Consider the following 24,758-nt stretch of genomic DNA (forward strand, 5'->3'; position numbering starts at 1 on the left):
ATTCTATTATTGGTTTCATCACATGTAACACCCTTAATTGTAAATCTTTGAAGGAATTTTTTTTTTAGTGGGGGGGGGGGGGGGGGGGGGTGGTGGTGGTGTAGTTACGATATGACTCCAAGTGGGATATCAAATTAAATGTATATGGTATTACCCCAAATAAGAGCATATATGGAGTTAAATGTACATGTAATACGCAAATGTATATGTAATAAGGTCATTATAATAAGAAAGGGGCCACATGTGTAATATGTAAATAGGTATACGTAGAGATCATATAGTCATTATTAAGGACATGTGATTTGAATGTATAAATGCATTTGGATATTTGGAGGAGGTTCTCTTATTTTTTAGGGAGTTATTTTTTAATTTATCTCTTATCTATATTAGAGTTGTGCTCCATGGCCACATTGGTGTACATGGTGTATACTTCTAGTTTAGTATGATACTAATATTTAAAGTATTGGGTCATGACACACTATGTTTGTGTTCCATTTCCTTTCCCACATTTCATTTCATTTCTTGTACAACCCATATCATCTTTTAACTCAAAAACTAATTAATACGTATCAACAACCTTCTTTTATATGTGGATAAAAAATGACACAATTAACTTGGATCATGTCATCACATTTATTTGAATAATACAACCTAATTATTTATTAAATGCACTATTATACTCTAGAAATATTATCCTCCTAACTTCTTCTTATCTTAAAATCCATATCATAATTTTTCTAATAAATTTTCCAAAATATTAGATAATATTATTGAAACAGATGCATCTTAACTTTGGGTCTATCATGCACCTAGATGCATCAAATCCCTTCAATTTTAATCTCTCTCTCTCTCTCTATGTTTCACATCTCCCTCACACTAAAATATAAAAAAAACACTTATCCACATAATAAAGTTTTTTTTTTTTTCTCTCTCTCTCTCTCTATATATATATGTTTCACATCTCCCTCACACTAAAATATAAAAAAAAACACCTATCCACATAATAAAGTTCTCTCTCTCTCTCTCTCTCTCTCTCTCTCTCTCTCTCATCACACTAAAATATAAAAAAACACCTATCCACATAATAAAGTTTTTTCACTCTTAATTATTTTATCTTAACTCTCTCTATATATGTTTCACATCTCCCTCACACTAAAATATAAAAAAAACACCTATCCACATAATAAAATTCTCTCTCTCAACTTATATTATATATTAAATTATACACATCTCTCTCTCTCTCTCTCTCTCTATCAACGTATATTATATATTAAATTATACACATCTCTCTCTCTCTCTCTCTCTCTCTCTCAACTTATATTATATATTAAATTATACACATCTCCATCCCTCCATCTCTCTCTCTCAACTTATATTATATATTAAATTATACACATCTCCATCCCTCCATCTCTCTCTCTCTCTCTCTCTCTCTCTCTTTCTCTCTGTCTCTCTCTATAATATGTCAACTTATATTATATATTAAATTATACATCTCTAGACTATAAAATTTACCTCTTAACAATAACATCATTCATGTGTAATTTTTTCAATGATATTTCAACTTTTCCAATTATAATTCTAATACATTAACGTTGTTGACATATACATGAATTGGATTGCATTTTTTAAAATAAAAATGCATCTCTATGAAGAAATTGATAATATAACAAGAGGGATAGCTACAAAGCAGCATAGTCCCTGCCTGTTTTAGTAATTATCAGATCAATAAAGTTTTTTCACTGTTAATTATTTTCTATAGCACTTATCTTAATAATAATTAAAAAAAATGTTACAATTTTTTAAAATGTAATATGTCAACTTATATTATATATTAAATTATACATCTCTAGATTATAAAATTTACCTCTTAACAATAACATCATTCATATATAATTTTTTCCATGATATTTCAACTTTTCCAATTATAATTCTAATACATTAACGTCGTTGACATATACATGAATTGGATTGCATTTTTAAAAATAAAAATGCATCTCTATGAAGAAATTGATAATATAACAAGAGGGATAGCTACAAAGCAACATAGTCCCTACCTCTTTTGGTAGTTATCAGATCAACTATTCATGTCAATCAGGACTTGAAATTTATGTTAAATCACGTTATTACCATATGACCTACTCCATTTACTGTACACATAAACCATACTTTTCATGCCCCAAACATTAATAAGCAAAAACCACTAATAAATTGATTAATATGTAGTATTATGCGAAATAAGTGTGCGGAGGGGGAGGGGGAATGTGTGCGAAGGTTTGGAAGTGGGAATGTGTGTGGAACATTGTGTAAGAAAGTTTGTGTTCCTTGCTCTGCACACCCATTCTCCCACACAACACTTCTTTTGAAAATACGTTAAAAAGACACTTCTTGCATAAGGAAGTTTGTGTTTCTTACTCTTCTTTCCCGTTACTAATGAGGCCCATCTGAGCTCAGGGTGACCTTGTTTCAAAATCTCATTGTGCTTACACTTAACATCTATCCTTAGACCAAAACCTAAAGCAGGCATGATGGAGCCATTTGGATACAAGTGTTTCTAATATGTATTACCAAGCCCACATTAATTGGGTTCAACTAGGTGTGTTATGTGATTGATTAGTCATGACTAGTCGGTATTGAACATTGCCTTCTCCTCGACCAACCTAGAGCAATGGATTCTTTATTCACAACTAACCAAGAAATTCAATTTTATGATACAAAGCCAAAACTTCTAGTGAGACACTTGGTTAAAGGACGACGAATTGAACTTCTGCAAATTGAGCAATAAGATTTTCGTCTCTCTGTTGCAACATGGTAAATTTCCAAGATATGATGAATACTGCAATTTCATTAAAGCTCTTAATGCTTCCATGGAAAAAGCCCAAGTAGGAAATTTTGCTGAGTCCTCCATGAAAGTAATTCAAGAAAGTGTCATTTCATGCTTTCTGAATATTTTATCAGAATATTTTAATGGAGCATAATTTTTTGACTCCCTGGGACTGCATCCTCACAACATCATGAAGGATTATGTGTCTCTAGTTCTATTGATAGGTTTGATCAATTTCATAGAGAGTTGAGTAAGATATTAGCAGGTAGGGATGGTGATCAGTTTTCAAACATGCCTGTACATCCAACGTTACCTCCCTAAGAATTGTTTGGTCATTAGGTATTGAAGAAAGGCAAAAGATTTTGTAGCACTGTATTTCTGTCATATCATTGATTGTTTCCGTTTGTGGAAATAAACAAAATTTTGATTGCTTGATTGTTATGTTCATTAGTTTGCTAATGTAACCTCCAAAGAAAATGGTACCAATTCTGCATGAATTTTCGTAGAGAAGGGTTCGTTATCCTTTCAAATAGTTAACATGCATTACTTCATAGAGAAGTGCCTCTTTTATCCTTTAAAATAGTTAACGTGTCTTTCTTATAGTTACAATTTTTTTTTTGATCATATACCTGTGAGTGGAGAGATTAATTCATTTGTAATTCTATAACACACTAGATAAAAGGAAATACTAATATTGATTGGACAATGAAATCAAGAAATCAAAGGGCTTTCTTTCGTAACTATTTTTAATAATTATTGTTCCTCCTAGATTATTATGAAAAACAAAATGATTTTATGTTAATGCAAAAAATGACTCTCCATTAATGCATGTTATCAGTCTTTGCAACATTAACCTTTCTAGCTTCGAGATTTTCAACATGGATATGCATAGCTCTATTGCGAACTACTCTAGTTGTTTCATGTTCTTCCATTTGTTAAATAAAAAAAATAGAGGTATTTCTCGGTGGAAGCATTCCATAAAATGTTGTTCAAGCCCTGACCAACCTTTACTGAATGAATTAACTCATTCAAAAGGAAACTAGCTAAGAAATATGAAGATCATTAAACATCCCCTCTCAATTATTTAGTGGATCGTAATATTGTCCAATATAGAAATTAGTTGCTAAGGTTTTTGGTTTGATTTAGTGTTTCATAGGGAGAGATGACCCCACTTACCCAAAATAACCCATATTCAAACAAATCAAACAACTATCAATAAGGAAGGCTTGCTTTGTTGCTTGTTTCAAGATTGTTCTCCAAGTTTATCCTGTAAATTGACCCTAATTGTTGAAGTGGTTGTGTAGAACAATAAGTGTCTGAAAGTTGGGATGTGTGTGGAATAAAGGTTCTCCTACACATACTCCTCTTTCACACATCCTTTATTTTGCACATTTAAAATATAAATCCTCTTAAATAGATAGGTGTAGTTCGCTGTGTTGTTTATTTTCAATTGTTATCAATTTTTTTTATGACCATTTTTATATATTAATTGTAAACTTTGAGATATTATAGTTAAGTAATGAATATGAACAAAATCAACTGTTTGACTTTATGTTTTAAATTGGTCCAGTATCTAGCTGTAGTAAGTCTTGGTTTTAAATTGGTTCACTATCCAACCGGTGTTAAAGAGATAAATTGTGAGTTAGTTGCATTATGAATGCAACACGAAAATGTAATTAGAATTTATAGAGATTAAAAAATGATCGAAAGGTACTCTCATTTCTATCATTGTATTGAACAAAAAAGAGCTCGCGGTTCTTTCACACCTCATTGGAAAAAAAAGACTCGCAATCCTTTTACACCTATTTGATATTTTCAACGTGGATACGCATAGCTCTGGTTGCGAATTGCTTTGTTTGTTCCATGTTCTTCCATTTATTAAATAACTCGGTTCCTTGTTGTCCGATAACCTGGTTTACAAACTATGAGATAAAGCACAACAATAGTAGAAATAGGAACCGTTGTGCCCCGAAAAGTGTATAGATGACAACACACACTTAAACAATACCTACACATAAAAGAAAAGAGACAGACATAGTATGGTCCCCATAAAAACTTGATTATCATATCTTGGCGAAGGAGGCATGTAATTATATCTTGCCAACACAATCAACTTGGGAGGATCAAAGCTGGTTCCGTAAATTCTAGAAGTGGAACCTTCCCATTAAAATTATATGTTTTGGTTGGTTGGCATGGAAAAATGATACTAACTTGGGGAAACTTATGCAAGAGAGGTTTTCTTGGCCCAAAGAGATGTGCTATGTGAAAATTATATCATGAAGATGTGAGATACCTTTTTATAATATTTCCATTCACGATTTCCATTTGGATTGAAGTATTGAATATCTTGCAAATTTCTGCCGATTGGAATTCTACTTCAATAGAAGATTATTTATTGGAACAGATCTCAAAATACAAGGTATATCATACTCTCCCTTTATCCATTTTATGGGGCATCTGGAGAAGTAGGAATTCTCTCATATTTAAGGATTCTCCTATAGACAACATGCTTATTTGTAGGAAGGTTATTGCATACTTCTCGCAAATAGGACCATTTTTTAAAAAGGAATCACTGAGAGTTATAAATCAGGTGATGTTTGAAGTGGATAACTAGTTGGTTTCTTCAATGGGGCGACATGAAAAAATGTATGTGGTTGCGGGGCATATATAGTCATTGAACCTAGATCTTATTATCACTTCTATTGGTATAGTGGGGCTAGGTTCTAATACTCGAGCATAGATTATTGCGCTATGGGGGGTTTTTTTTCTAATATAAATGGTTATACATCGATTCTATTGACGTCTTTGGAGATTCCAAAGTGGTTATTGACTGGGTGCAGAAGCGATATTTAAATGAACCACACATGTTTATAAATTGGATGAAGCATATCAAAATGATGATTGTTAGTTTTCAAAGGCTAAAACTTTCACGCATATATAGAGAGAAAAAAGTTGTTGCAAATGCATTATCCAAGGAGGGATGCAACAACCAATCTGGAGAAATCTATTTTTTGCTTTCTACAATGATTCACTACAAAGATCAGGGAAAATATATATCTTATAGTCACTTTTTTGTTTTCTGGTACATCTATATTTTCCAACAAGCAGATATTTTGTGATAATGTGATCTAGGGTTTCTTATATGTCTTCTTCCAAGACTTCTTTTTGTGACAATTTTTAAATTGTTTTGTGTAATACTGGATGAAAATAGTCACATAACAGATAAGGTGTTTTCCTTGCCCTTATGAATGGAGCTCATATACCTATGTTGAACATAGATATAATTGTTCATATCTATATCAAGGAATGGAGTAGATCATGGCATATTTTGCTAATGTAAATGCTTGTTTTAATAAAAAGTATGTTGGTTTTTTCTTTTTGAAAAAGAAAATAAAAGAAAAGAGACCTCATTGGTAGGGAAACCAAAATAGTTCAAGGAAGGTATAATTTTTCTAATTTTTTATTTCCTTAACATGATGCCCCTCCACCGTACTCTCCAAAGAAGATACTAGTGGGCTTCATTAGGCCTCACAAGCCTACGCATGATGTCAAAGTGACTTAGTGACCATCAATGAACTAATTCCATCGCTAACAACTACAAAACATTATTCTTTTTCCTATTTAGATAAACTAAAAACGATCCTAAAGTACATCCTTGGAAATGTAGATTCAAAATCATAGCCTGTTAGGACAACAATGTCCAAGATCTGATAGGTTAAGAGAGTTTAGATGACCTTCCAATAATAGGATATTTTGAAATTTGAAATAATCTTTGGACAACAAATGAAGAGTATATGGAAATTTTCTTATCAGTTCTGCAATTGATCGTCCAACTAAAGGGAATATGTAGGGAGAAAATAACTATGGCAAGATTGATGAAAATGTTGGAGATGAATAAAGTTACACCCAAGTCTGGATTAGAATATGTCATGTTGGCTACTAGTAAGTGTTCCCATGTGATCTCCAAGTCTTATTCCACTGCCTATAATGAAGGAAGATCAAGCAGATACTTGGAGCACAAGAATATCATCACCCCAACTTTCTACGTGGTGCATATTTATGAACCCCATGTTATCAAAATTGACCCTTAAAACTTTCGGTGTTTGGTTTAGAGACTCATAGGGAATTCTACCCATAAGTTGAAGGAGAAAATGAGGCATATGAATCCAAAGAACCCATCATCTCACCTAATCTTTGGCACAAAAATTCTTGAAAATGATTTGTTTTATAGTAATAATCAATTTCCTATCAAGGAAATCAAAGTCACAAATTCTTAGGTTGAGTATTGCTATGGTCTCTTTAAAGCATTTGTTAACACAAACTTGATTTTCCCTGGTATGTTGAATGAAGGTTTACAACATGAGGCTCCTCTAGTTAGAGACAATTCTCCATTTTGTAATATGTATTAATTTATAGACGAACTTGCGAGATAGTTAGATATCCTAACAGTTAATGAGTTTATGATTTCAAGACAGCGGTAACCAAATGAAAGTGTGAAATTTTGATATTCCATTTTATAAATTCTTTATGATTCTAATCTCCTAGAATTTATAATTTCTTCCATGCTTTCTCCATACTTTTTTGATAAATATTAGAATCCTGACATCATATGTCTCATATTTTTTCGAAAAGAATTATCACATACATTAAACATTCTATTATGTTGGAAGAAAGTTTGTGTTCCTTGTTCCACACCTATTCTCCCACACATTCCTCTCTTTTGCACATCCTATATTCCACACACAAACCATAATAGTCACTTTATACCAACGGTCAGGAGTGTCTTTGTCATAGATAGACAAGGAATTTTCAAACACTCAGTTTTTCCGCAAAGTCCAGTTTGTTGTAGTACTAATGGAAGAAGATGATTGACTTTATTATCACAGAAAAACTCCGAATATAGAGGGAAAAAAGGCAACCTACAACCGCTTTATATTGAAAGATGGCCCATCAATATGGAGAGGGATCTCTCCTTAAAAATATACCACTCATAGTAACTTTAGCAGTAGGTCATTAAGCCCATTGACCACAATTAATTGAGAAGAACTAATGTTGGTTGGACTATAGGGAATTTCACTATTAGGCATGGAGTCTGACCCAATAAGTTTTATGTTAACCATAGGTTCAGTGAGTGAGAAAAAGTAAAATTAATATAGTAACAACTCCTTTGACAAGTTTTAGAAATCAAATAATAAAAGAATATCTAAATTAGAGAAAACCACGTAACAAATACTTGAATAGATGAATATGGAGCACACAGGTATGAATTCCAACTCAAAAACTTGGTATTCAAATATTGAAGAAATATAAAACTTAGAAAATAGATAGGGAGTCATAAAAACATGAATTTTTACTACTACTCACATAAACTACTGTATAATAATATCTGATCATACACACACGGTACACAAGAAGGTTATTTCCAAAAATCCCAACCCTTGCTTATTGCAAAATCAAAGTCTTTATAGAGTACTTACAAAACTATAACCAAGCTTTTAGCAAAAACTTTAATTACAATGTCTAAAAATAGATAAGTATATCTCTACTTAAAACTACATACATTGCATTGTTCAATCATAAATCCAAAATAAAATATTATGTATTTGAAGATCATGTTGTTGCTGGAGAACTGGCTAAAACTAAGGATCAAAACTGAAGACTGATCTCTTGCCTAAATCTCTGAAAATCCTTGCTTCATCATCATGCTCGATGTGACAATTTCTCCCTTAACATTTGGTCTTGATCCAAAAAAAGGACATCTAGCAAGTAGATCCTTCCTTCAAGGTTGTATTCGCTCCATCATGCTTCTTGTTACCTTCAAAAATAACCTTTTCCCACAGTGCCGATGGATTCACTGGCACATCTAAAATCAAGAGAAAAAATTTGATCGTTGAAAAACCAACTGTTAATGCTTCATAAAAACAGAGGAAAAATAATGTTGACAAACTAACTGTAGTGCTCATCCAAAATGAAGAGAAAGACACTGAAGAGCTAACTGTCAGCGCTCCATCAAGATATCCCCAAAAATTACTGACAAAACCAACTTTGCATTGTAAATATTTAACGGAGTCTGCTAGCTGTCATTAGCAAAATTTCATTCTCACTTTGTCTCTTCTTCCTATATTTCTTGGCCTCTGTAGCAGGTTTCTTATTTTGACCCTTAGGCTTCTTAGAACTTGTAGGATTTTCTTTGTTTATGATCAGATATTTTTGAGGTGTATCATCTACCTCAATGACTTTTTTTTCCAAGCTAGGGTTTTGTTTAAGCTTGAATTTTAGCCTAAGTTTGTTCAATGGTCTAGTATGCGGCCTTCTCCCTCCATATATCTCAGCTAAAGTAGGTTCCCTCTCAACTTTTGTTTTCTCTGTCTCAGGATCAACAACTTCAACCTCTATTTCCTCTATTGGTTTAATGGTTTTAGTATTTTCAGGAGATGGCATATGGGAAGAAGACAAGTTCTTCTTTTCCTGGAGTCTTCCACTTCTTCTCATATAAACCATTTCCATTGTAGGGACTAGAGGAGGAGGAGGGTTTGTCATCGTACTTTTCCTCTGGTTCTAGTTTGAACAGATGAAGTCCCCTGCTCTAAGGTCTGGGATGGTTCAAAAATTTTCTTGCTTCTTTTCCTTCTGCTAGTGACCTTAGGTTTTGATGACATAGGCTCTAGAAAACCCCCCCAAAAGAGAAAATGTTCCCATGTCCTATTGATTTTCCTTAAATGGTTCTCAATTAATAATTTGATTAAGCCTTTGTGATAGATGAAATGGGATGATGCATCAAGTTTTTCCCTAACTCTTGTTTCCATCTGTTTGAGACTCATCAATAAAAATAATGGAGCATTCATCCTTACCTGTCCAACAATGTGAGCAAGAAAACATAAATGATACAGATTGACTTTGTTGAAGCACCCTTCACAAGTGAAATAAGACTATGTAATCCTCAGGAGCAGGTGTCATTCATCCTTCAACCAAGCTCTCTATATCTCTGAACACCATGGCCTATCCTTATATTCATCCTTTAAGAAAAAAGGCACATCAATTCCAGCCAAAATGTGGCTTTTAAAACAACGCTCTCCATCAACAGGGAGGCTTATAGCCTCTGCAACCACCTCCTCTGTGACAGGGAAGGAAAAACCTCAAATAGTAATCCCTTGCCCATCAAATCATTCAGTAAAAGCTCGAGAAACACCGTCATGGTAACCCCTACACCGGGAAAATAATACATCCCATCTAGCCTCCCGAAAATGCTCTCAAATATCTAGATATGCCTCAAGGAGATTGGGTCCCTTGGGTTCCCCTCTGTGCAATTTTTCGCTTTTTCCCATAACTTCCACTGTCCGTAAATGCAGGCAACGAAAACAAAATTGGGATTCAATCACGAAAATGCAAGATAACAAAATTTTCATCTTGGCAGATAACTCAATACAAAGGATTAACTCTACACGACTTTTAACTCATGATAATATAATTAGTTACCCCATCCGAAAACACTTGAGATTAAACATGACAGTTAATTAATCATACATAAAAGGATCAATTACACCCTTATTTACCATTATGATTATCCTCCGGAGGTATAAATAATCCAATATGAAATCATGATATAACATGTCACCATTTTTTTAGCCAGTGTTCGCTTGATTGCAGACCCACTCTTTGTTTATGTGTGATCTGTTAGCACTTTGATTTTGACATAAAAAATTTAAATTTTACAGTTGGCATGGACAATCCAATTTTCAACACTTTTATTCAACAAATTTAAAAATTGGCATTGATAATTAAGGTGTCAACACCTGTATTCAACATTTTACAATTGGCACTGACAATCCCATTGTCAACACCTTAAATTTTTTTGAATAATAAAAGCTCACACTGTTGAACTTAAAACTATGAAGCAAAGATGACATTACAGACTCCCTAAATGTCAAGCTCTAAAATCTGCCCACGAGGCAACATTCACTTCATGGACAACAAGAAAGCTAATCACAAAGCCAAGTCCATTTTATTTTCTGAACTTACTTCAATTTTATTGCACTTTGAGATTAATAATAATATTAATAGAAATAATAATACATGATATTAAAAAAAATAAAATAAATTAATTATATAAAATCAAAATAAAAAATGGCTGACCTAATTTCTCACATCATTCCTTAATAACCTATATATATACCCTAAACATAGCTCATGGATAAATCATTAAGGTTGAAGAATATCTATTGTCGCATCTCCTGATGATGGACTCACTTGGCAGTCCGAAATGTTGGGTTCACAAAACTCTATAATAGGTCATTCCTCGTCTATCTAAAACCATCCTCACCTGTATGGATTCATTATTTAATAACCTTTAAACCATTTATAAACCCTAATGAGAAACCACCCTGGGTTCCAGGCAACTTCAAAATCTCATAAAATCTCAAAATTCTCACCATACATTGTAAAAATTGCTTTAAAGTATAGAAGACCACTTTAAAGTATAGAAGAGAGAGGGAGTTAACTATGCAGAAAGCCCTGATTTGCAGTATGGCCTACATCACCATTAGAGACATTTTGAGGTAAAAAATGGGGCTCAAAACAAAAATGTACAACCAAAATCAACTTTATAATAACCAATAAGATTCAATATTTTGATGTCAATTGTAGGGGACGATTCACCATTTTTGGAGTAAAAAAGTAAAAAGATTAAAAAAAATAAATATTTTTTTAACTCATATTTTCAACTTATCTCCCTACGAATTTACTCAAATTTCGAGTGGGAACACTTAAAATTATTTCCACTATTATTTTATAATATTTCTTACAAAGCCCATTTTAAACCTCAAAAAGACATCGAGCCCTTTTATTATTTGGCCAAAACTGCTCTCCATAATGTTCAATGCCATGGCAAAAACTGCTTTCCTACTTTCCCAACATTCGATAGTGCTTTGGCACAGTGATCGTTTCCTCCGCATTACATGTCAATATACTCCTTTTATTTTTTCATTCAGACTCAATTCCATTGTCATATAGGTAAGTGTGCACCAATCGTAGCATGAGGCTCTATGACATTGTGGCTTGCCTATTGTAAATTAAAATGTATATTGGTCTTTTGGTGCTTGATCTCTAAAACTTATAATGTGACTTCTTGTTGTTAGCACATTAACAATTGTTTGTGGATGATTTATAGGGTGCGGAGGGGGGAGGAACATGTGAAAGAAACATCTACACTTTTCGCACAAGACTTCTGGTTAAATGCACATAAATTATATTCATTTATTTGTTTTTATACTTGAATTGAATAACACGAAAAAATAACTTTTATTTTTAATTAAAGAAATAAAATCTACAATATCATATAATGCTCTTAAAATAATATAATAAGTGATCAATAAAATAATATGAAATTAATCAGGCTTGTAATACAGGAAATAAGCCTAATCATATAATATTTTGACATTGGTATATAACATTACTTAATAATAAGTAAATCAAATGAACTAGGAAAAATATTGTTGTAACTTTAGAATAAAGCAAATCCAGGTCTATTTCATACATCATATAATATTTTGACATTGGTATATAACATTACTTAATAATAAGTAAATCAAATGAACTAGGAAAAATATTGTTGTAACTTTAGAATAAAGCAGATCCAGGTCTATTTCATACTGATGAAACTTTAGAATAAAGCAGATCTAGGTCTATCCTTTATATGATATAAGGTTTGTGAATGCTTACCAAAAACACAACACTTAATAAATTAAGTATTAGGTGTGAAGGTTGTCCAATTTCTTGTGGATTAACCACTGTTTTAACTTTGACACTATTGATGTAGCAAAATCCCTTTTCCACTAATTATTGTCCTGTATGAATAGCTTAACCATAAATCTACTGCGTTTTGCTTAATTTAATGAAATTAGACTATTAGTGAAAATACTATTTAGTCTTGGTAAGACAAAAAGACGCTGGAAACTTTGCCGCCTTTTATCATTTAAGTTAAATACTATTGGTTAAGCACTTATAAGCCATTCCAAATTAAACCTGGTTGCACTTGCACTAGGCTGTAAATAGTATGATAAAAGGATCGTCCAACGGTAAGGTAATTAAAACAGTCAGAGCTAACAAGTTTACCTTTCCAAAGTCTAAATAACAGGTATGACTATAGATGATTAATTTTGTAATAGCTGGATAAAACAATAGGTAATAGTTAAAATAAACCCCTGGTATAAGAGTAATTAAACCGGTGGTAAGCTCGAGTTTAATGAGTCATTTTAAGACCATGAATATTACAATAATAAACATGTTACTTTTGCTAATATATATATAAACAAAGGTACTATAGTGATATATCTAATGTTACCCTATCCTTATCAGGTCGATGTACAACTGATAACACGTTAAGTGCTAATAGAAAATCCTATGGATCCAACCAAAATCGATGATGTTTCTACGCTTCTTTGTCATCCTAGGATGTGTGCTTTGGCTAGAAATACATAAGCATCAATGGTGATCATTGTTTAATATATTTCTTATATAGTTTCCTTCACTCAACAATGATTGCAAATTTTCAAATAATTAAAACTAATACAATCACATTTAACAATATGATTGATATATGTCAATAAATGTATATCAATCACATTAATAATTATTAGGTGTATCTTGTAAAGAACTAACTATTTCTGATTATTAATCACTATATAAATAATAAACTACAAAAGATTAATATACGCATGGGATTAATAAAGTTGAGGGATTGTTAATATTATAAACCCAAGGGATCAATAAACTCGAGGGATTACTAATATTATAAACCCAAGGGATCAATAAACCCAAAGGATTATTAATATTATAAACCCAAGGTATTAATAAACCCAAAAATTGTTAACTTAATTGACCGAGGTTCCGTTACTAAAGCACCTTGCCATTGGGAGGTCACGAGTTCAATTCTACTTGATGCCCTTGGGGTTAGGCTCTAATCAGTTTGGTCGGGGGGTGTGGTCCATTTGGGTGGAACTACCCTAATTTTCCTCGAAAAAGAAAAAATTAAACCCAAAGATTTATTAATATTATAAACCCAACAAATTAATGTTAAAAACTAGGATTAATATTATAAACCCTAGGATTAATATTAAACCCTAGGATTAATATTATAAGCCCAAGGGATCATAAACCCTAGGATTAATATTGTAAACCCTAAAACTAATATATAAAACCTAAGATTAATATTATAAACCCTAATATATTATTGTACATTAGAGATTAATATTATAAACCCAAGGGATTAGTAAACCTAAGCGATTATTGATATTATAAACCCAAGCGATTAATAAACCCAAAGGACTAATAATATTAGAAACTTAAGGGATTAATAAACCTAACGAATTAATATTATAAATCGAAGGGATTATAAACCCTAAGATTAATATTATATACCCCACGCCGTTATAAATAATACTTAATAATTATTATTATTAATACTTATTTATCTCTCACCATATATATATATATATATATATATATATATATATATATATATATATATATCCCCAAAGGATTATAAATCTAAGAGATTAATATTAAACCCTAAGAATTTAATATTATAAACCCTAAAATTAATATATAAAACCTAAGATTAATATTATAAACCCTAGTATATTATTATATATATTAGGGATTAATATTATAAAGTCAAGGGATTATTGATACTATAAAATCAAGGGACTAATAATATTATAAACTCAAGTGATTAATAAACATGAGAGATTAACATTATAAACCCAAGGGATTAATAAATGTAAAGAATTGTTGAACCCAATGGATTAATAAACCTAGGGGATTATTAATATTATAAATCCAAAGGATTAATAAACCCAAACATTTATTAATATTATAAACCCTAGGATTAATATTAAACCTTAGAAATATAAGCCCTAAGATTAATACTATAAACCCAAGGCATTATACACCTAAGGGCTTAATATTAAACCCTATGATTAATATTATCAGCCCAAGGGATTATAAACCTTAGGATTAATATTAAACCCTAGGATTAATATTATAATATATAGGATTAATATATCAAACCTAAGATTAATATTATAAACCCTAATATATTATTATACATATTAGGGATTGATATTATAAATCTAATGGATTATTGATACTATAAACCAAGGGATTAATATTATAAACTCAAGAGATAATAAACCCAAGAGAATAATATTAAACACTGAGATTAATATTATAAATTGAACAGACTAAAAACACTAGGATAAATATTATAAACCATACAATTATAAACCTTAAGATTATAAATCCTAAACCCAATATTATAAACAATAATAAACCCTAAACCCTAAACCCAATATTATAAACTAGAATATTAAACCCTAATTTATTCAATGTCGTAATGTGACATTGAATAAATTGCAATGTAATATATGATTGTGACAATGATTGTCGCATTGCGACAATGCTTGTCACATTGCAAAGTTTGATAGATTTTCATACCATTTCCAACATCATAATATTAAACTCTAATATTAAACTAACTATTATCTAACATTATAAAACCTAACATTATAAACCCTAAGATTATTATTATAATTGCTAGGATTAATAGTATAAACCCTACGATAAATATTGTAAATAGTAGGATTAATATTATCAATAGTAAGATTAATATTATAAATCCTTGCATTAATATTATAACCTAATATTATAAAACCCAATATTAAATCCAATATTCTAAACCCAAATATTAAAAGCCCCAATATTATAAGCCCAATATTACACTCTAATATTATAAACCCAATATTAAATAAAATATTATATTATAAACCCCAATATTATAAGCTCAATATTATAAACCCTAAAATTAAGTCCAAATTTTGGAATGTCGCATTGTGACATTGAATAGATTGCAATGCGATGTAATATTGTAACAATCATTATCAAATTGATTGTCGCATTGAGACAATGTTTGTCACAATACCACACTAGGCACATTTCTAAAATAGGATAAACCCTAAATCCAATATTATAAAACAAAACACTGAAGCTTAATTTATTCAATGTTGCATTGCGACATTGAATACATTGCAATGTAATGTATCATTATGACAATGCTTGTTGTATTGCGATGGTGCTTGTCACACTGCGATGTTGGATAAATTTCCGTGACATTCCACTGTCACAATATTAAACCATAACATTAAACCAACTATTATAAACCATAACATTATAAAACCCAACATTCTAAACCATAAAAATAATATTATAATCTGTGAGATTAATATTATAATCCCTAGGAGTAATATTATAAGCCTTACAATAAATATTATATCATAGGATTAATATTATAAACACTAAGACTAATATTATAAACCCTAAGATTATAAAACCCAATATTAAACCCTAATATTAAGCTCAATATTATAAACCCCAATATTAAAAGCTCAACATCTCAAAACTTGATACTAAACACAATATTATAAACCCAATATTATAAACTGAATATTACATTCTAATATTATAAACCCAATATTATAAAATCTAATATTAAACCCCACTTTTATAATGTCACATTGCAATGTTGAATAAATTGCAATGCAATGTAACATATGACAATCATTGTCAGATTGATTGTCGCATTGAGACAATGTTTGTCACAATGTGATGCTCGACACATTTCGTACCATTCCAACATCAAGATATTAAACCCTAATGTTAAACTGAATATTATAAACCCTAACATCATAAAACCCAATATTATAAACCCTATGATTAATATTATAAATCCTAAGATTATAAACCCTGTGACAAATATATTAAACCTTACGTTTAATATATTAAACCTAGGATTATTAAACCCTTGGATTAATATTATAAACCCAAGGGATTCATAATATTATAGGCCCCAAGGCATTAATAAACCCAAGAGATTGATAGTATAAACCCAAGGGATTAATGTTATAAACTCAAAGCATTGATATTATAAACCCCTAAGATTAATATTATAAACCTAAGGGATTATTTCTTTTTGTAAAATAAACAGATATTATATTATATTAAAAAACAAAAGTAGGAGAGGGCCCAACACCCTTACAAAGTGTTTGAGTTACATCATAGACTGCTTTAACAAAGTAAACAAAATTTACTATTGAGAAGGAGAGGGGTGCAACAATTCATATATAAATTTTTACAATTGTGGACTTCGCACAAAGACCTCAATAGCCAAATGTATTTACCAAAATTCATGCAAAAAAAAGGGGAAGAGAGAACCAAGCTAGCTGCAAAAATTACAAGCATTGAAAACTGGAGAAATCGACTGACATTGTTGACACCCTCATTAGGATCGTGAGGGCGATGAGCTCTTTTTCCACCTAGAGAAGAGGAGCCCATATCCTCCTTACCATTCATATTGCCACTACCCACAGTAGAGGAGACCTCCAATTCTACGACTTGCTTTGTAAGAAGGTTAATTTCCTCTTTTAAATCATCAAGAGAATCCTCAGTTTCCACTCGATGCATGAGGAATTTTAGCTTCCATGAATAGTTGGAAAGAATTTCGTTGACGCCCCACTATATCCTCAAGCTTATTGATGGAGGCCAATATTTCTTGAGCAACATTTACCATCTACTAAATAACATCAGAAAGATATAAAAAATCCTTAGGGTTCACCATCATGCAGGGAGGGAGGAAGATAGCTTTGCAAAGAACTAGGAGCAAACCAACTGTCTCACCTTGTGCCTCATCCAATTTCCTGCAAGAGAAACGTGGTGTTAGAGCCATTGTTAAATGGATACTATTATGAACCTTACATGAGCCAACCTACAGCGACAAGACTGCCATCCTCAATTCTAAACAACTTGCACTGGCTCTTTGAGATATTGAGACGATCTGAAGTGAGTGCAATAATTTTTTTCTCAAAAAAATAATTTCCTCCCTCTTTTGCCTAAAGAAAACATTGATGGAGCAATTATCCATTAAGAGGAAGTGATTGGTGTAGTAATTAGGTGTTTTATGGAACAACCCCCTGTACCCTCTAGTTAAAAACTTGTTGTGTTTACCGCAATTACGATGTCGAAGATGGAATGTGAAGGTCCAGGGAAGAGAATCCCAATGACCCAACTTGTCAGAGTACTTTAACTCCTGGGCCATCGTGCCATAATTTTTTTCATGTGCTATGAATTTTATGGAATTGGAATGAATCCCCTCCTTGGATTCAAAAGGAATTTTCCTTGTGCTAGTGTGGAACTTTTTTTGCTAATGAGTTTGCCTCTGAATTCAGCTATCGAAGGATATGGAAAAAGCTTTCCCCTTCAAACTTTTAATGCAGGAGAATGATCTAGAGCTCAAAAATTTGCTCAAAATTGAAAGCTGTCAAATTAGTGTGGAACTTGAACGAGCGCGTAGTGTTTGTCATCCTGAATTCAACGCAACTCGTTTCATGCAAAATGAACATCATATCCTCTTGTAAACGAGTTCTTTTCGTTTTTTAGAACAGATGAATTTTTACAAAAATGACAGTCCAATCAGCAGTTCGTACTGTTGACGTGGTGCTGACTGGTCATGCCTACGTGGCAAGGTGACTGTGCATTGACTGGGCTTCCTTCGGCAAATCAGGTGGTGCGAAGTGGCACCTCGTCATTGGTGTGATGTGGCAGTGTTTTATTGGTGGCATGGTGGTTGACCACATGTTGCCACGTGGCCAAACTGGAGGTCACCATGTGGCATCATGGGGCAAGCAAAAATTTGTTAGGAGTCCGAATTTCACTCCATGGGATTCGATCATGGCACCTCTCACCAAAAAATTACCGCATACACCATTGCGCTATGTGTGGGCCTTGTTAAAAGGACCCACATATTTTACATTTAAATTAATGTTGGGGTAGATATGGGGTGAGGGCTGAGGGCTAGCCCCAACCCTGGTCATCGCGCCTAAAAGGACTAGGGGCAGGATCAAGTGCGAGGGCTTATCCCCAGCCCCCCGACCTTAAAACAAATGCATGCGACCATTGCCCAGGAACCAAGGGCTGATTTGAAGGGGGCTAGACCACGGGGGCCAACCCCAGGTCACATGGGGGGTCCATGTGACCAGGAGGGTGCAAAGGTGTCATTGGAAAATTTAATGAACCCACAAATTGCGTCAGGATTGCGCTGATTTGTTACTCCGTTAGCGGAAAATAGGGAAAAATTGTAGGGCAGTTAGCTGGACTTGGCGAATTTATGGCTCAACTAACAACAAAACTTGGACAACTCATAACTTCTTCACTTTTTATCTAAATTGAGCTCAGAAAGAGGCTTCTTAGGCATTTTTGGGCATTCTGAAGCCAATGGAATAGGTTTCAGAGCCATTGGAGCACTTCTAAAGATATGTTTGCAGGTTTAACTCTATGGGTGCTAGGATTAACCAAGAGGTTGAATGAGTTTTTGAAGGCTTTTGAGAATGGAGAGGACCTTGTATGGGTTTTCTAGCCTTCATATGTTTTCTGTAGTAGCTGAGACATCTATGGTGTAGATCATGTTTCTCTTTTCTCATTGTGTCTTTGAGGAAAGATCTCTTTTAGTAATTTAAGTGAATTATTGTACTTGTTATGCTCATTGTTAGATGGAGTATGGGGTCTTGATTTGAGAACCCTTTTCTTGCTGATTGTTTCATGAATAATTGTAGGTTGTCATGTCTTTAGAGTGAGAGTTCTTTGCAGAAGAATGTTTCCTTGAAGGGGAAATTGGCCACTCTTTTGGTCAACACACTTTATGTACTCTTTATCATTGAAGTATTTTGAGCATAATGAGATTGGGTCAAGCCACTGGAAGCTGGACCAAGGAGATGTAGCCCAGGAGGGGTGAACTCCTTTATCAATTGCTGAGTGTATTGGTGGGCCCCAGTATTGTAGCAATAATGCTACAACTCCTAGAACTCCCTTCTTTAATTTTATCAACCCGGTAGTTCGTAACAAACTTGGAAGCGACGGTGCTGTATGCACAAGTACTAGCTCTTGCCGCAGTTGTCACTTGGTCAGCTGGCACAAGTCCGCTAGGGGCTCAAGCCAACTTCTATGAGCTCTTAGAAGAAGCTTTTTAACTGATGGATGAAAGCTAACTCAAAGGAAGCTAATCTACTTGCGGAAAGAAACTGAAAGCCAAAAAGAAATACAAACCCTAGCAAACCCTAATTCTACCAACTAGTCCTACTGATGCAAAAATGAGAATGCAAACTACGAGAAGAGATGCCATTACTTCTAGGAAGGTAAAATGCATGTGTCTAAGTTATCACTATCTGAAGAAAACATCTTTTTGTATTTTTGATTAAGTTATTAGAATTATCATGCATGTGCTTTTAACTGGCTTTTCACTGTGCAGGGATGGATCAAGGAGGAGAAATGCTTGGAAAAGGTTGGGATGGTATAGAGAGGGTCTAAGGGATCCCTAACATTCTTTCCGAGAGTTTCACAAAGTCTGGATGCTATGCAACCAAGGTTATGGACTTCTACAGGAAGTCTGCAGGGGTTTCTACAGGATGTTCTGTAATTCTTCTACAGGATGTTTCAAAATGGGATTTTTGAGGATGGGTGATTGATGGAAGATGCATGGATGGTTATGGAGTTAGGATGGGGGTCTGAAGTGACCCAGGAACTGATGGATGGAGTGGTGAGATGATATGTGGAAGGCTGATTTGGCTTTAAGGTAGTTGAGACAACAATGGAGAAGAAGGTAGGGTTACGTGGGCAAGAGGATGGATGTGAAGCGAGAAGCCTAGATATGGGATGAATCAGATGGCTCTGATGAAGCTTGACCATGTGAGTGAGTGAAAGAGATGCCCTGCACAATGCACATTCAACCGAATCAATGAATTCTTGCAAACAAACTAAGTCCTAGCTAACTTAATCTAACTGTCAATGAAATGAATAAACAACAGCCTCGTTTGGAAAGAGAACCATGTACATCACGTGAGCAAGAACATTCCGAAAGATCTAAATGCATGACAAACTCCTACCAATCGATTCCCAAACATAAAAAGCTACTTTAACCAACAAAAACAACCAAAATAACAAAGCAAGATCTAAAGAGCAGATTTTATTTTAAGAACGCAGCAAACACACATAAAGATAAACAAGGGAGGTACTGGGCGCTTGAGATGGGCCCAACCCCAAGAGCTACAGCCTCCCAAGAGAGATTTAGAGCTGGTGCAAAGCTGAATTCATCTTTATTAATCAAGAATGAAGAGTTACATCAAAACTGTCCACAAGGAGAGCTTGAGAATGAGCTGAAAGCAAAGCTAATCTATTGCATACAAATCGAATTACAAAATGACTACAACAAGGCTATGAAATGACTAACTACTAGCTACTATCTACTGGCTAACTAGCTAACATCCACTGGCTACACTGGCTAACCCAAATGAGGCCCTAAGCCTTCTTATTTATACAATTTGAGGACCCAACAGTCCTCCTAAAATTTAGGGACTCGGCTGCCCAAAACTTGGAGTTAACAGCAGTCCTACTTGACTTGCTTGGCTGCCCTTGTGTTGATTGATTCGGTGGCCCTTGAACTCCGAGCTAATGGTGGAGAATTCGAGGCAAGGGCCCATAAATGAAGGGGACACCTTCCTACAAATCCTCTAGCTTGTCTTCCCACGAATTTGGCTGCCAAGTGCTCATTAAGACCTTCAATTTTGTCTCCAAATTGACCAAAAAGGCTACACAAAGCACCCATTAGACTTGTTGGCATAATGACTAACCAAATTCACTCTATTAGCATAAAAATAATCAAAAACATGCAATAAACCAATGAGAATGGTGGATTAAGTCAAATTAGGAGGTTGAATGAGCCCAAATAATTGTACATTTTTGGGGCTCATCATCACCCCCCTACTGAAAGTGTTGCTCATCCTCTGAGCAACCAATCTCTCTCCTCGTCTTTGATGGCCCTGGTGGCTTCTTTGGCTAACATCTCGGCTGATTTCTCCTTTGGCTTCCCTCTTTTCAAACTTCCTGTAGAAACAGTTCTCTGTCTTCCTGTAGAAACAGTCTGCTAACTTCCTGTAGAAACAGTCTGCTAACAGTTCTCTGTCTTCCTGTAGAAACAGTCGGCACTGTCTTAGCCTGCTTGGCTGAGGGTGCTTTTCCTTTCAGCTTGGCTGTGGCAGCCTTCGTCTTCTCGCCCTTCTGCTCTTCTTCCTCACTGTCTGCTGCTTTTCTTAGTGAATCCTCAGCCTTGTTATGAGTGCACAAGTATATGCAATCATATGGAAGAAATGGTGCCCTTGGCATTCCCTAAAACCTGCAACGTGAGGGCACTCGTATGTCTTGTAACAAGAAAGTTGGTTAAATCCACAAGATAAGCCATGGTCATGTTTCCAAGCAACAGGAATATGATAAAGGTGTTTCCTTTCCTTATGCTTTGGCTTTGATACAAACAATTGGCACTGGCTTCTTTAACTGTGCACAACTAATCAATTTTCCCCTATTTGCCTCATGTTGACTAGATTCTGCATAATCAGTTGTAGGTCTCCACCACACCTCTTCCATATCTGATGGGTTCTGTTTCATATGTTTCTTTTCATCCAGATCACTAAGCATATGAATGCCCGACAAGGGATCCTTCAATGCTGAAAAAATCAGAGATCCTTCCTCTCTTCTCTCATGTTCATTAGAAACACCAGCTTCTTTAAATTCGTATTGAGCTGCACTCTGGCCATCTGGCATACCTGATATATAATCTTCAACCCGTTTCATGCCCTCTGTATTATCAAGTTCTGCATAAATGTTTGACATATGTTCCTTGAGTTGTGAAAGAGAAATTTGTTTCTCCTTACCTTTATCTTGTTTAAGAGGAAACCTTATGTCCAAGAGCTGGTACGTTTCCTTCTGGACCTCAGTCAAGTGTGTAGGAATGATTTCCTCATGCATCACTTTAGGGAAACTTATCTCCATATGCTGCTGACTTTTCTTCTGAATAATAGTTGGATGTGAAGGGCTAGTTTCTTTACATACCACTTTTGGAATGGCGGAATTAAAATGCTGTTTCGGAAGCTGCATTTCTGATCCAGTATGGCTGACATTGTGAATTTCATTTTGATGAGCATGAATGCTCTCTTTATGCACTTTTTCGGTGTGTGCAAATTTTGTGTCCCTTTCAAAAGCACAGCTTTAATGGGCTCCTTTGCATCTTTCTCCTCTTGAGTATTTATAGTGGCATTTTCCTTTAAACACCCATCATCATTTCCAGGCCCACTCTGATCGGCACCAACATTGTTTGCCTTCCCTACATAATCTTCCAAAAGGCAGTAGCAGAAATTCTTTTCCTCTGAGGTGCAGAAACAAGCTTCATTGGGTCACCAGGATGTCCGAGTCCTCTGCAGCAGTTATTGATGGGAGAGTTCCATGAGTAGTGAGCACTAATGCTCCGTGAATTAGAATCCCTGACCCTGTCGAGTTTATGCTTACTATGGCTCCTTTGTTGGACACGACACTTTCTCTTATTTTCTCTGAACAACCAGGCTCTGCACACAGGTACCCACAAAAGCAGGATGCATTGCTCAAGAAACTCATAAGGGAAGCCTTTGACTGCTTGCTCCCAGTGTCCAGTGATTACCAAAAGAGCCGAAGATTTTCTGATTAGTTTCTGATTTTAAACCCTTTTATCTCTGCTCCATAAATATATATATTTACTGCACACAAGAAGACAACAATAACTGAACAAAATTCATCTGCGTGTGATGGAATTGACACACAAGGATTCCATTGCATTCATGGTCACTACCAGTAAGGGATGACATGAATATTACTCAGTTTTGACACTTTCATGAAAGAAAATGCAGGGCTTCATTCTCTTCTGGATAATGGGAATGATCAAATAACAATTTTCACGAGTACACCAGCAAGGAGATTTTGATCAGAAGCTGGAAAGGTAAAACTTGCATGGGCAGTATCAGGTTCCTCCCGCTCCAAATCATAAAGCTTTGGAATAGCATTTGCAGCACACCTTCTCACATAAGGAGAAGGATCTATAGCACATTTCTTAAGAGCCATTGAAACCAGAGGTGCCACACCATGAACACGGATTCCAGACATTGCACGAAGAGTCCATGCACGCAACAACACGGATTCCAGACATTGCTATGGAGCTTGTTACAGCTGCAAGGACGATGATAAACTAGAAACAATAGCTGTGAGAGTTCGATTGGATGTTTATGAAGATTTTCGTTGATGAAGGGTGAGCTGGCCAACTACACGTTGGCCCCATGCAAACTGTTGTGCTATCATGAACTGCAGTGGTTACTATTTGTTCTCTGCTTGAAATCTCATCCATCAGTTGCACTGGAGTTAGACTACCCACACTGTCCGTGTTTTTTTAAATTTCACGTGCATGACTGACCCATGCATGCTGCGTGACTTTCTCGTGAGTGCTAGAGAACTGCGCGTCTTGCTACATTCATGGCTTAATTTCACCATTCCATTCGTTCATGCAATGCTTAGACTAGATTCATGCAATAGATGAACAAGGTTTAGTCACATACCTGAAGTCAAACGGCTGCTTGTGAAGCTTTTTGCTGCTGCATGCTCTGATTCTGCTGCTGCATGCTTGGATCCTTTGATTGCATGAGGGCTTGGCTGATGATTTTTGATTGCTTTTCCTTGTGCAGGTGTCCTCTGGCCGGATCTGAGCTGCATGCAATTGTTTCCACGTTCAGATCTGCACCTTCAAGCTGCTGCTGCTGCATGGTCACAAAACCAGAACTTGTTTTCGCCATTGCTCTCAAACGGTAAACCGGATTGATCTGAAACTCGGTGAGCATGTTCCTATCATCATTATGCATCTCCCATAGCAAAATCGTGATCAATGGATGCACGGATTTCGAGAAAAATGGAAAATGGCTGAAGATTTTAGAGCTCGATTTCTCGGAAACCGTGCATCGGAATCGGCTGAAACTGCTTGGGTAGG

Source organism: Pinus tabuliformis, chromosome 2_2 (assembly GCF_031772625.1).
Source record: "Pinus tabuliformis cultivar Carrire ecotype Pingquan chromosome 2_2, CPIR1, whole genome shotgun sequence".
Taxonomy (NCBI): domain Eukaryota; kingdom Viridiplantae; phylum Streptophyta; class Pinopsida; order Pinales; family Pinaceae; genus Pinus; species Pinus tabuliformis.